Genomic DNA, 12,968 nt, shown 5'->3' with positions numbered 1-12,968 from the left:
TGTGCAAACAGCGGCCACTGCTGCACCGCAAACCAGGGGCTCAGAAGGAACCCAATACACATGTCCTTCTGAGAGGGGACAAAAGAGGTCCTACGGATGCCAAATTGTGGGGCATCCCTAGGAGGAAGCACAAGACCTGCTGCCAGGTCCTAGCACACACACTTACCCAGCCCCTTGGGGCACCGCGCTGGACCCTGAGGGACAGGGGAGGGCTGGGTGGATATGTCCCTGGCCCCAAGCGGAAACCAGGCAGCGGATAAGCTGTGGAGGGAGTACTGGGCCCAGCACCTCTGCCAACCAGAGACCTGCCCTCGCCACCGCAGCCGAGCCCAGCCCCCCGCCGGCACTGCCAGGCCCATCCTGCACACTACCCTTGGGCCCCGGCCACTCCCGCCTCAGGGGTCCCCCAGGTCCCACGGGGAGCCCAGCCCAGAGGGAGGACAGCACCGCATGGTGACCTCCGCGCAGCTCCCCTCCGCATGGCCCAGTGAAGGGCCCCCCACCCGGGACACAGGCCGCCCCCGTGGCTGCACCAGCCTCCTTTTACTGCCCCTACAGCAGTTACATTTACTTGTGTCTAATGGGATGCTGAGCTATTGGACATGGAGTAAGTCCAGTTTAATTACTTGTCAGAAAGCTGGATGTTTAAGTAACAAAACACTCAGCACAGTCAGCACAAGGCGGCCCAGTCAGGCAGCACTAAGAAGGTTAGGTCCAGGTGTGCAGGGGAGGCTGAGAGTGTTGGGTGGCCGGTGTCCAAGTGTCCTCCATCACTACCCCTAGGCCCCTCACCAATGGACGCATGAGGATTTGCACCCTGATCTCCTGGCCTTGCACAGCACAGGGCTGGGCCTCCCTGTGCTTCATTCACTGACCTCCCCCTTTCCCCCTCCCCCCACCAGGGAGAGGGGGCAGGAGACACACTGGAATTCAGACAGAGTCCCCGCCAGTGCTCACCAGGCCCCAGCAGCCCTGGAGACCTGTCATAGCCCACCCCCACCCCCAGCATGTGATCCCGCCCTGGAGAAGCCTGACCCCTACTGTGGGCACAGACAAGGGCTCGGGCCAGGGGGCAGCTGGGAACAGCAGCCCAGGATGGAGGACACAGGAAACAGGACTGGGTGCTGCAGCCGGCACAGGTGACTTACAACCTCCCTCCCTCCCTCCTGCCTCCGGAGCCTCCCTCACCTCCCGCCCTCCACTCTCCCCTCTGCGCAGCCAGACGGACAGACGGACAGCCGCACCAGGTGAGTTTGCTGCTTCCACTAGAGGTATTTATGCAACTTTTTACTTGAAGGGCGGGAGAGTTGAGGATTTTGCATGTGTTTCTCCAGGGAAAACAACAAGCTAGATTAGGTGGCTGGCGACTGGCCTCGGTTACTCCTCCCCCACCTTAACCGTCTCCCTGCGATTTCCTCCGCCCTGGGCCCGCCCTTGGGTGCTCGCCGTGAGCCCGGCCCTCTGCCCCAGGACAGGCTCTCGAGACTCTGGGGACAGGCCATGACCTGAGGTTCTCTGGTCTAAGCCACTTCTCCCAGCCCACACCCAGATCACCTCCTTCCTCCCCAACGTTCCACCTCTGCTGCTGTGTCCTGTGTTCCGTCCTCTCCCCTCTGTGGAGCCTAAGCTGAGGGTCTGAACCAAGAGGGGCCCAGAGGTCCAGGCATCTGGTGCTCTCCACCAGACCCCTGCTGCCCAACAGGCGCCCAGGCTGAGTCCAGGCCTCGAAACCCCTGTGAGCGACGGGTGTTTGTGTCAAGGCCAGGGGACCCTCCCCTGCTGCGCCTGATGGCCTGGGGGCTGACTGGTCAGCAGCCAGGGACCCCAGTGAGACTCGGCCAGGGGTCCCCCCGGTAACAGCAGGAGGACCCCAGCCACACAGGGAGATCAGGCCATCTGCGCGGAACGCCCACTTCGGCCACCTGAGACACACACGGTTTGGAAACTGTCCGTCCCCCCAACAGCCCCTGTGTCTGTGAGCACCTGGGGCTCAGCCAGGAGGTGCCAATTTTGGAGCGCCGGGCGGAGAGTGGCAGAGCTGGCCCACCCAGAGGGGTCTTGAAGCGGGGTCTGCATGAGCTGCTCTGGGCCCGGCGATGGCTCGGCACTCTGGCCAACGTCGGTGTTTCCCATAATGATGATCACACTTCCCCATCAGTCGGGACCCGGATCAATGGCATGTGAGTAATTGGAGATTGATTTTAATTAAGTATGAGAAGTTTTGTGACCATGCCTGACACAGGGCTTCTCTTTGCTGGGGGCAGAGGGGAAGGTGGGAACCAACCTGACCCAGAGGTGGGGTGTCCTCGGGCCCTGGCCTGAGACGCCCCCACTTCCCCACCAAGACAGGCTGTGTCCTTACTCCCCACCCAGGGTCTACGGTGTCCTCTGCCACTGCGAGGCCTGACTCTCAGCTGCCACATGAGGCGGGATTGAATGGGGTGAGGGTGGGAGTGTGGGGGGCTGGGGGGAGATTCTTGGGGAAAGGGCCTGGCTGGTGGGGACAGGCCCCTCCCCCAGTACCTGTTCCCCATCTGGGTCTTGAACAGGGCAGGGTCTCTCTCCTCCCTAACCCCTGTTTCCTCATCTGTAAAATGGGATAACAATGCCCCCCAGTGCCCAGGCCCACCCCACAGGAAGTATTGCCACATTAGTTCTCTGCCTCCTCATGGGATTGCCCTGAACATGCAGTCCAAGCCTCCCTTCCCCAAACCTTGTCCTCTAACATTTCTACCACCCACCACCCTAGGCCTCAGGCCGCCCAGCACCGCCCTGAAGACACCCCCTGACCCCAGGTGAGGAGGGCTCCTGTGGGCTCCCTGCCCACCCTGCCCCTGGCTTCCCCCAGCCTCCCCAAGCCTCCTCACTCCTGGGGTCCCCAGGCCTAACCAGCTGCCCCTGCTGCCTCCCACCCCACCCACCTGCTGACAGGTTTAATGCCACAAAGGAGAGAAGGTCATTAGTGGGGATGTATTATTAATGAAGAGACCTAATTAGGCAGACCAATAAATTTCCTGCCCTCACCCCAAATCCCCGAGGACTAATGAGGGAGTAGGCCAGCCCCCAGAGAGTCTGCTAGGCTGGCTGTGGGTGGGGGATCCCTGGGTGCCCCAGAGCCCAGCAGTGTCCAGGGCTTGGGCAGGCGCTCTAGGGCGAACGGTGCCACTGCCTGGGGCGCCCCACTCCCCCAGGCCCTGGTTGGGCCTGAGAGCCCACCTGCCCCACCCACTGAGGGCATCAGGGGAAGTGCCCTTCCCAGCCTCTGACCCCTCCTCAGAGTAGATCGGGGTCCACAGGGCAGTCACTGACCACAGCAAGTATGTCCAAGGAAGGACAGCTTATGGCCTTGGCCTTTTGCCCTGTTCCCAACCGTGGTCCCCATGCCGCTTCTGAGAAGGGAGAGGCAGCCCTGGAGCAAGGCCAGCTCAGCAAACAGTGCCTTCCACCTCCTCCGCCCTGACCCTGTGGGTGGAAGCAGTGGCCAGCGGGCACAACCAGAATCCCCACCCTGGGGGCCACATGGAGACTGCTGTCAGGACAGGCTCAGGCCCCGAGGACCTCTGATAACAGGAGCCTCCGAGTGCAAAGCAGTGTTCAAACCCGCTTTACAGGTGAGGAAACTGAGGCCTGGGGGTGGGCAACCCTCATAACAGAGACTGGGGCCAGGCCCCTCCTGGAAAGCCTGTCTTTTCCCTCCTGGACTCAGCCAGCCCTGGGTAGGAGCTTGGAAGATGCCAGGAGCCCGAAAATGCCAGGAGCCTTGGTAGGGGCAGGATTGGGGGACCTGCTGCCCTTCAGGTGAGTCATCTTTTCTGGTCCTGGTTCCTGGCCCTGCCTGGCAGACTCTCAGCTGACAACTTACCTTGGCCTCCCAGCCTAAGCGACCTGTTTACGCCCCTCTCCCGAGTCATCACTGCTTTCAGAGCCCTCAAAGCCACCTTGTACCACATGTGGCGTCAGTGCTGTCCTTGCGTTTGGGGTGCATCCTGGGAGCTCTCCTCCTTGAGGTCACCAGCTCCTCCTGGGCCAGTGCAAGGGGGCCAGGGCAGGGGGTGACAGGAGGAGACAGGGGAGACCAGCAGTGGGCAGAGCTGCCCACCCCACTGGGGGCCCACAGGGTCAGGGCTAAAGCCAATGGCTACTTAAATGGGTGGACAGCCAACTCCCATGCCAGGAAGGATGTTTCTGGGCACAGGAGCAGGCTCTGTGGAGGAGACAGAACAAGCGACCAGACTCGGGGGGCTGCACACCCGCTCATGACCTTGGAGCATCCAGCCTCCGAGCTGAGAGCTGCGATGGGCCAGCAGGGAGCACTGGCCAAGGGACACTCCCAGAGCGCTGATGCCGCCCCTGAATTCAGGAGAGTCTGGACCTTAGGGCCTGAATGGCAGGTGGGGCCTTGTGAGGGTGGGGTCAGGGGCCAGCTGCCTGCCTTTGGGACCTCGGGCAGCACCACCCCTCTCAGGGCCTCGGTTTACCCATCTAGGTGTGTCCTTGGAACAGGGGAGATGAGGGAGGTGGCGCTCTCCAAAGTGGGAGATGGGGAAACCGAAGCAGTGGCCAGCCTGGCCTGGCCCATCACCCATGGCAACCGTGCACTGAGCGATGCAGCTTCCCTGCCCGGCCCCTGTGGAGCTGCCACCTTCCCTGCTTGTCTCTCCAGATGCCACCTTTTCTTAATCTTTTGCTTTGAAAAATTTCAAACTCTCAAAAAAGCTGGAGGAGCGGTTTAAGCAGCCATCTGCCTGCCCCTGGCCCACCATCAGGTGCCAGGCACCGCTCTGTCCCATCATCGCCGGTGGCAGGCTGTGCAGGGACAGCATTGTCCCTAGATGGGGGACAAGGTGGCTTTGAGGGCTCTGGAAGCAGTGATGACTCGGGAGAGGGGTGTAAATAGGATAGTTCTGCTGGGAGGCCAAGGTCAGGTGTCAGCTGAGAGTCTGCCAGGTGGGGCCAGGAACCAGGACCAGAAAATATGACTCACCTGAAGGGCAGCAGGTCGCCCAGTCCTGCCCCTACCAGGGCTCCTGGCACGTTCCGGGTTCCTGGCATCTTCCGGGCTCCTGTCCAGGGCTGGCTGGGTCCACAGTCTCAGGGCAACCAGTGGCAGTCCTCCCTCACCTAGAATTGCCCTCTTTCTTCTGCAGGTGAAGGTTTCACTGCTAATCTAACCAGACTGCAGGCCTGGAGATTTAGGGCAGCATGGAGCAACCACTCACACTTTAGTGAGAATTGGTGGATAGAGTACCCCTGGGCCAGATCCCAAGGTCATGGCAGGGTAAACCTGAGGGCAGATCGGTGGTGGCAGATCTACCCCAGGGGTGGGTGTTCTCTACACACAGGGGTGGGGGGCAGTAAGGACCTCACACCCACCTGCAGAGAGGTGGAGGTCTTGCCCAATCACTGGACCAGGTAGATGGAGCCTGTCTTCCTCCCTGGGGGACATAGATAGGGTTTGTGGGAGGTTGGTGCTGATATGGCACATGGTATTTTTTGCGTCCGTAAAGAGGGGCAAGGAGTAGTTTATATAGAATTTCAGCTTTGGGTGTTGAAGGTGGGGCTTGGGCGTTGGATCGGTGGGCCAGGAGTCTCTGCTCCATACCTGTAGGTGTTCTGGGTCTCAGGACTGGTAGGCAGGGAGACCTTCTGCACCTGAGGACCAGTTGATTGTCCTTCTACTGCCCGCAGCCCCTGTGTGTAGAGAACACCCACCCCTGGGGTAGAGGTCCTGGAGGCGGGCCAACCCAGAGGTCCATCAGAGTCGTGCCCGGCCCAGATGACTTGGCCACCCCCCAGCACCAAGGTACCCGAACTATGCAGGGCACCAGCAGTTTTAATGGGTTTTTATTTAACTTTCTCTTTATTGCAATTACCCTGAAAACTATTAAGTGTGGTTATTAATCATTAAGTAATTATTATCCGCTCTTGTATTAATTATCTGGCCATTGAGAGTGTCACCAAGATTTAAGATTTTTTTAAAAGGATATTTCTTTATTTTTTTTTTTTTCAATTTGTCTTAATCCTTACCCAAGGACATTTTTTCATTGCTTTTGGTGTGGGGGAGGAAAGAGAGAGAGAGAGAGAGACACTGATTCGAGAGAGAAACATCCATCCGTTGCCCCTGTATATGCCCTGACTGGGAATTGAACCCTCAACCCAGGTATGTGCCCTGACAAGAATCGAACCCACTACCTTTTGAGGTTTATAGGCCATCCCTCCAACCATCTGAGCCACACCGCCCAGGGCAAGATTTAAGATTTTCCATTGGTGGTATAGACGAATGCTCCTCTATATAGGATGAAGCAGGGAGCATCCCCAAGGGCCTCAGGAGGGGCCCCACCCCAGCCACCCCGAAGGCTTGGGGTTGGGGCCCAGCGCTCTTGAGGAGCATCCAGGTAAGTGTCAAGCAGAGCAGCGCCTGCCACTGGGCCAGCCTCCCACCTCTGAGGCTCTGAGCTCACCTGTGAGGTGAGGAAGCTGGACGCTCTCTGCAGAGCCGGCCATGAGGGCTCAGGGGCCGAGGCCCAGGGAGGGCCACAGAGCACTGCCAGGTGGGGGGGCCAGAGACCCGAGTCGACAGGGCGGCCTTACCACGTCAACTTGCTGTGACCATAGGGACGTGAGCAGGAGCTTGCCCCTGCTGTGGTGCTCGGTCACCGGTGTGACATCATGTCACTCTACAGCACCAGCTACGCCCCCACGGAGGGATCCGGACCCCAGTCAGCCACAGGCACTGCTCTCCCACCCCCATAGCCGCCCAGTGCACTCCAGGAGAGTGGCTCCTGGTGGCTGCTCCGAGGCCTGGTGGCCACAGGACCAAAGCCAGAGCTCCTGAGGACATTGGAGACTGCAGTGGGGCTGAGCGGTCAGTGAGGCCTGGGGGGCCACGTGGGCCTAGAGCTGGCATTTGGGGGTTTGCCTGGGGAGCAGCAGGGCCACGGGTGGGCACCTTGCAGAGTCCCTGGTACAATTCTCCCAGTAGGCCGTGGGGCCAGGTGCACCCAACCTGTGGGTCTCGGCGAGGCTGGCAGGTTGAAGGCTGGGTGTGGACACAGAGGAGGGGGCCACCCTTTTAGTCTGGTGTTTGGGGGGCCTACGGGGAGATGGGAGGAGGGCTGGGTCATGCCCAAGGCCCAGGACACACTCAGGGGGGAGCAGCCCAGCCAGGCAGTGCCAAAGAAGTGACCACAGTGAGGACGGTGGTAGTGGTGGAGGTGGCGGAGGTGGCGGTGGTAACAGTGGTGGCAGGGACCGTGGTGGTAATGACGAAGGTGACGGTGACCACGGTGTAGGGGGTGCCGGTGATGGAAGTGGCAGTGGCGGAGTTGCAGTCGGTGGGTGGTGGTGGCAGCGATGATGGAGGTGATGGTAATGATGGGTATGTTCACAGGGACGGCAGTGAGGATGAAAGCTAGTTCTCCAGGACCCAATGTTTCCCAGACAAGAGGCGTCTTTGCCGCCCCTTCCCTGCTGGTGGGCTCTCCCTGGGAGGCAAGTAAAGGGACAGCCTTCACCAGGCCTGACAGAACAGCGTCATATCTTGAACCCGCAGAGAACATTTAATCTTAGTTAAAAATAAATAAGTCCAATTATTGGAAGGGAAAAACATAGCCTAGTAGTTGCTGTCAGTGAACTGAAGGTAATGACCCAGAAAAGTGCACTCTAAGGGTTCTGGGCGCCGGCCCCTCCTGTCAGGACCATGGCCGGCAGGTGGGACGGAGCAGGGAGGGCTCGCCACCCCCTCCACCAGGGGAAGTGTCTGAAAGGCTGGCCATGCCCCCCTCTGCCCTGGCCCATCACCCCGGGATGCCTGGACACACCAGCCCCTGGCAGAAGGGGGTGGTTCTGAATATTCCACGGCCCTTGACTCACCAGCCCTGTTGTTCCTCTGCTGTGTGAGCCCAGGCAAGCCTTCACCTCCATGAACCTGCATCCTTACCTGGAAAAAGATGGGTGATGAGGGACCTGCCCTCTTGCCCCAGGTGGAGGGGTCCGCTTTGACAGCCAGCGTCCCTGTGGTGGGGGCAGGAGCCGCTGGCCTGCAACAGCAGCCTGTCTGTCAGGGATGGGGCCGTGCCCCCTTCCCTCCATAGACCCCAATCCATCCCAAGGGGTCTGCTGTGAGTACCTCCTCCCAGGTCCCCCGACCCTCTTCAAAGAGCTTCAAAAGCCCCGTGGAGCAAGGGGCCCCGCATAGGCCCGTTGAAGGCAGGGGCTGCTCCTGCCCAGCCTGGCTGGACACTGGGCATCTCAGAGTCAGGTAGAAAAGGACACTCAGGGGTGGCAGAACAGGATCCAAGGTCAATGCCCAGCTCAACCCCAGCCCCTGCCACAGGACAGGCCCTGTCCCTGAGTCTGCTGATTGGGGGCCTGTTGATTGGGGGCCTGTTGATTGGGGGCCTGTGGGTGCTGATGCCTGAAATAACTCCCACTCCCAGGCTGGGGGCCCCTTTTCTGCCCCCTCCCTGTGTGACTCAGCCAGACTAGCCCTCCTTCCCTTGGGGTGCCCCCTCCCTCCCTGGCCCTTGGTGGGGTGGGGTCACCTCTCCCCAGAAGCGCTGCCAGAGTCTGATGAGATTAGATGGCCTGGCAGCGACCCCAGCCCCGACCTCCAGGTCTGGAAGTCCCAACAGTGCCCCAAAGAGCTTGCAGCCTCGGGTGATTAGCTGCAAGGAACTGCCACTTTAATCAGCATGAAGCGTGCCCCTTTGCCGGGGAGGAAAATCCCATCTTGGAAATCCACGTCCCAATGCCAGTTCAATTTCACCCTCGGGGCCATAAAACCCTTTTCCAATCACCTGGTGCTGTTGGCTGCCAGCGCCGTTAATTCTGGGGACGTTATTTACAGCCTAGACATCGCCGGGGGCGGGGGGGAAATCAGGTCCGAACCCACAAGGAGCTCCCCTCTGTTCCCCACAGAGGCCTCAGGAGACAGACTGTGTCCAGCTGGGGATGCTGGACCAGGAAGTGGGCATCCCAGCATCCACAGAGTCACGTCATCTCCTCCCACGCAGGCTGGCAGGGCCACAGACGGGCCGGTCTGGGGTGGGAAGACTGAAGCCGGGCAGCTTAGCCCCCAGCAGGCACAGCCCCCTTCCTCCCCATGATCCTTGTCATCCCACGGCCTTGATTACTGGGGATAACGAGGAAAACACGTAATTGAATCTCCAAGAATTACCATTTTTATAACTTGCTCCCAGTTCCTGAGATAAATGAACTGTCTCCTTTGCATGGCAGCCACTCAGGGCACATCAGCGAGGGGTGACACCGCCCTTGATCAGCTTCTCGGGGCCTTATTAAGAGGAATGCCTCTCTGCCTTCTGCAAGGCGCCTGGTGGCTCTGCCGCAGCCCTGAGTGGGACGCGTGGGCTTGGGCGGTGCTCCATCAGCCACACTTGGGCGGTGGGTGGGCGGCGGCCAGCCGTTTGCTGGGTAGCTGGCTGAGGGTAAGGGTGGTGAGTTAGGGCCAGCTGGCATCCTAGCCCTGGTGTCCAGGAAAGCCAGTCCTGAGGCCAGAGGGAGGGGGGAGGGGAGGGAGGGGCAGTAGTGAGCAGGCCTAGTGGGAAGGAGGGGGTATTACCCATCTGCCCAGTCTCCTGTTGACCAAAGCTGACTCCAGAGAGCCAACTGGCCAGCGAGCTGAGCTGGGCCCCCAGGGGCCCTGTGGCACCTCAGTGTCAGGCACTGAGAGGCTCTGGGGGGAGCAGCTGCCACGCAGGCAGGGAGGGCGAGTAGGTGACCAGTGGTTTGTAAGCTAGTTGGCTGGTGGGTGCAGTGGTAGAAGTTAGCTAGTGGGGGAGTTGACATGCTCCTTGCTGGGTGGGCTGGCAGGTAGCCTTGGGTTGGGAGGTGCTGACCCAGTCTGTGCACTGAGCTTGCTGCTCGCGTTTGCAGGCTGTGTTCAGCAGAGCCTCCTTCCGACAAAGGGCCCGAGGGTGAAACCGCCTCACAACAGCCGCTCACTGACAAAGAGGCAACATGAAGCCAGGCCAGCCGGACAGCGGACAGAAGCCTCAAAAGTGCCATGGTGGGGAAGGCCCGGGAAGGGAGCCCAGCCCCTTGGGAGGAAGCAGGCAAGGGGGGCGCCAGTGTAAGTCCCACGGTTACTTATTTCAGTGTGAACAGTGAGGTGAAACTAACAAGCCAACCACGATCCAATTTGGGTCGGATCGTCTCCTCACCCCCAGCACTGTTCCCACTTTGTTGGGAGCTTCAGCCTGGCTGGACCCACCGGGGCTCCTCCTACACCCTGGCGCAGTCAGAGCACTGGTCCCTTCAAGTCTACCTCCTGTCTGCAGTGTTGTGGCGCCATCTGGTGGCAAATCCTGGAATACACACCTTGGCCAGCCAGGAGAGGGAGCCAGTCCTTCACGTGGAGGGCTCTCCTGGGCCCCAAGGGATAGGAGGACGGTAGTGGGCCTGTGGCCGCCCAAGGTCTCTGCCCCTCACTCGACCCCCAGTATCTCATTCAACCCCATTGAATCTATTTCCTGGGCACAGGGACAGGCCCCAGGAGCTCATGGCACAGCACTGTCTGCTCCCAGTAAGAGCTGAGTGGGGCCAGAGAGCCAAGAGCAAGGTAGGTGGGGATCCTGGATTCTGGCCCAAGTGAGGGTCTGCTGAGGTGACCCTGGCACTGACCAGCAGGACCTCCAGCACTGCTGGCTGCCCAGGCACCCCTGGCTGTCCAGCAAGGACAGGGGAGCATGAGGATGCTGAGAAGTGGGTGGACCTGGTAGGTGGGCTCCTCTGGGAAAGCAGGCACTTCTGGGCCCATGCAATTCCCCCACCTGGAGCACAGGAGCCTCCACAGCCCCCAGTGTGGCCGCCTTCCCAGCCCGAAGTCCCCGACACCCTGGCTGGTGGCAATTTATTGGTGCTGGCTGTCCCTGAGAGGATTTTCCTGACATTCTTAATATCCCTCTGATTCTTAAATAAAAAATGAGTAGCATTGTTCAGAAAGTCCCCCAGGAAGGGAAAACAAATGGCCTGCCATGGCCCCTGCCCTGGAGCTGATCAGCCACACGGGGGACAGGGCAGGCACAGGAGCGTGACCGCCATCTTAGCCCCAGCCTCTGAAATGGGACCACCTGGGAGCACCTCATGGCACAGCCTTCCCGAGGCCTTCCTCTGACCTTTACCTGCACCCCATTCCCAGGGCCCACCCCCAGGCAGTTCTCCACCCCACAGGGCTGCCCATGGGCCTGGGAGGGAAGCCACCTGCGCTCAGTAGGTATGTCCACTCACCCGGAATGTGCCTGCCCTCTGGCCCTGGGCTGGGGTGGTCACTCCCCAGGCTGCCCGGTCTCTCCCACGGTCACTGCCAGTGGATCTGTCCACACTCCTGGCTATGAGTCTAGGGGTACCTTGGAGGTGCAAGACAACTTATGGGCCCCAGCCACGGTCATCCTCTGTCTGTTACACACTCAGATAACTTACCCCCAAGCCCTTGCACGGGGTGTGGGCCAAGAGAAACCTGAAGGCCCAGGTTGCTCCAGGAAGCCTGCTGGGCCTAGGGACATGCAAGGAGTCTCCAAGGACTAGAGGGATAGCGTCTTAGCCAGAAGCCCAGGTTTGGGGGCACAGAGATGGGACTTCCCCTGAGGGGCTGTGTCTGGCCCAGGGATCTCAAGTTTCATCTGCTGCGAACCTATTTTTCAGCTTTTGAAATGAGCATGGGGCCTTGAATGTTGAGGCCACAGTGAATCCAGGCAGGTGTGCTTGGCTCAGGGCAGGAAGGGTGTGGGTGTCCTGTCCCTCCCCCCTAGCGCACCCCCTTCTTAAGGACTCCGGGCTCCCTGAGGCCACTGGGTCTCGTGGCAACTTGGGCACAAGCAGCTGCTATGGCAACTGGCTCGTAGGGAGGAGCGCTGCCTGTCAATGGGGGACATGGCCTGAGGCCCCCCACCCTGTGCTAGAGCCAAGCCTTCCACCCGTGGCCAGGAACTATGACCTGCACAGGACCCCCTCCTGGAGCTCAGGTCGATGCAAACCCCTCTACCCTGATGCAGGATGCTTTGCATACATTAGAATATCTGTCCCCATTCATGGAAATGCCAACACAACTGTGGACCCCCAGCACCCTCTCCCTCTGAGAGCACTGCCTACCCCTTGGGGCATTCTCCAGCTCGGGACCACTGGGGGTTAGGAAGGAAGAGTTTGGGGAAGTAGAGTCTTCAGGGCTGGGCTTGAGCCCCCAGCTCTCCAGGACATAGCATGGGAGTTGGCAGGCCAGGAAGCGGAGCTCCACAGGGTCATGGGCAGTGGGCAGGGGCAATGGGTAGGGCCGAGGTTCCCGCGTCATCCAGGTCTCTCCTCAAACTCACTGGGAATTGCCATGGCTTTGGGGCCTCTCAGCTCGGCCTGTGTGGCCACGGTGGAATGGGAGTCCCGCCCACCACCCAGCAGTTCCCCTGTGTGGCCACAGCTGTTTTTGCTTTCCCTTCAGGGGAAGGACCCACCAGCCTCCATGAGGACCTCCTCTCTCTCCCCACGCCACATTCCAGGCTCCTGCCGGCATCTGGCAGGCTCAGGGCGCTGAGCACAGCAAGCAGCCCCTACCCCACCCCCGCTCTCCACCACCCCAGCCACCCAGGCTTTTGGCCCACCCCTGCTCCCATGGCTGCCGCACCTCAGATGCCCTCCAAAAGCCCTCTGTGGCCACCACCTCGAGTTTCCCTGAAGGGAGGTACTCTGATACTCTGAGATGTGTGAGATTCTGGAGAGGAATGGCAGGGCCAAGTCCACGGCAGGGCCCAGGGCTCCTTCCTCCTCTGTGTGGCTAAGCAGGCGCCCCGCTGGCTAGGCAGTTCCCTGAGCTACGCTCCAGGCCCGTGCTTCCCAGCTCGTCCCCTTACAGAGCCTGTTGTTAAGGGCTGCAGGCACTGCCCCCACCCTAGAGGCACGGCAGGGACTCCTGGGGCCAGGACCACACGCGTCCAGCCAGGCACAGCAAGTGGACTGTGCAC

This window comes from Desmodus rotundus, chromosome 7 (assembly GCF_022682495.2).
Source record: "Desmodus rotundus isolate HL8 chromosome 7, HLdesRot8A.1, whole genome shotgun sequence".
Lineage (NCBI taxonomy): Eukaryota > Metazoa > Chordata > Mammalia > Chiroptera > Phyllostomidae > Desmodus > Desmodus rotundus.
This window is presented reverse-complemented; position numbering follows the sequence as displayed.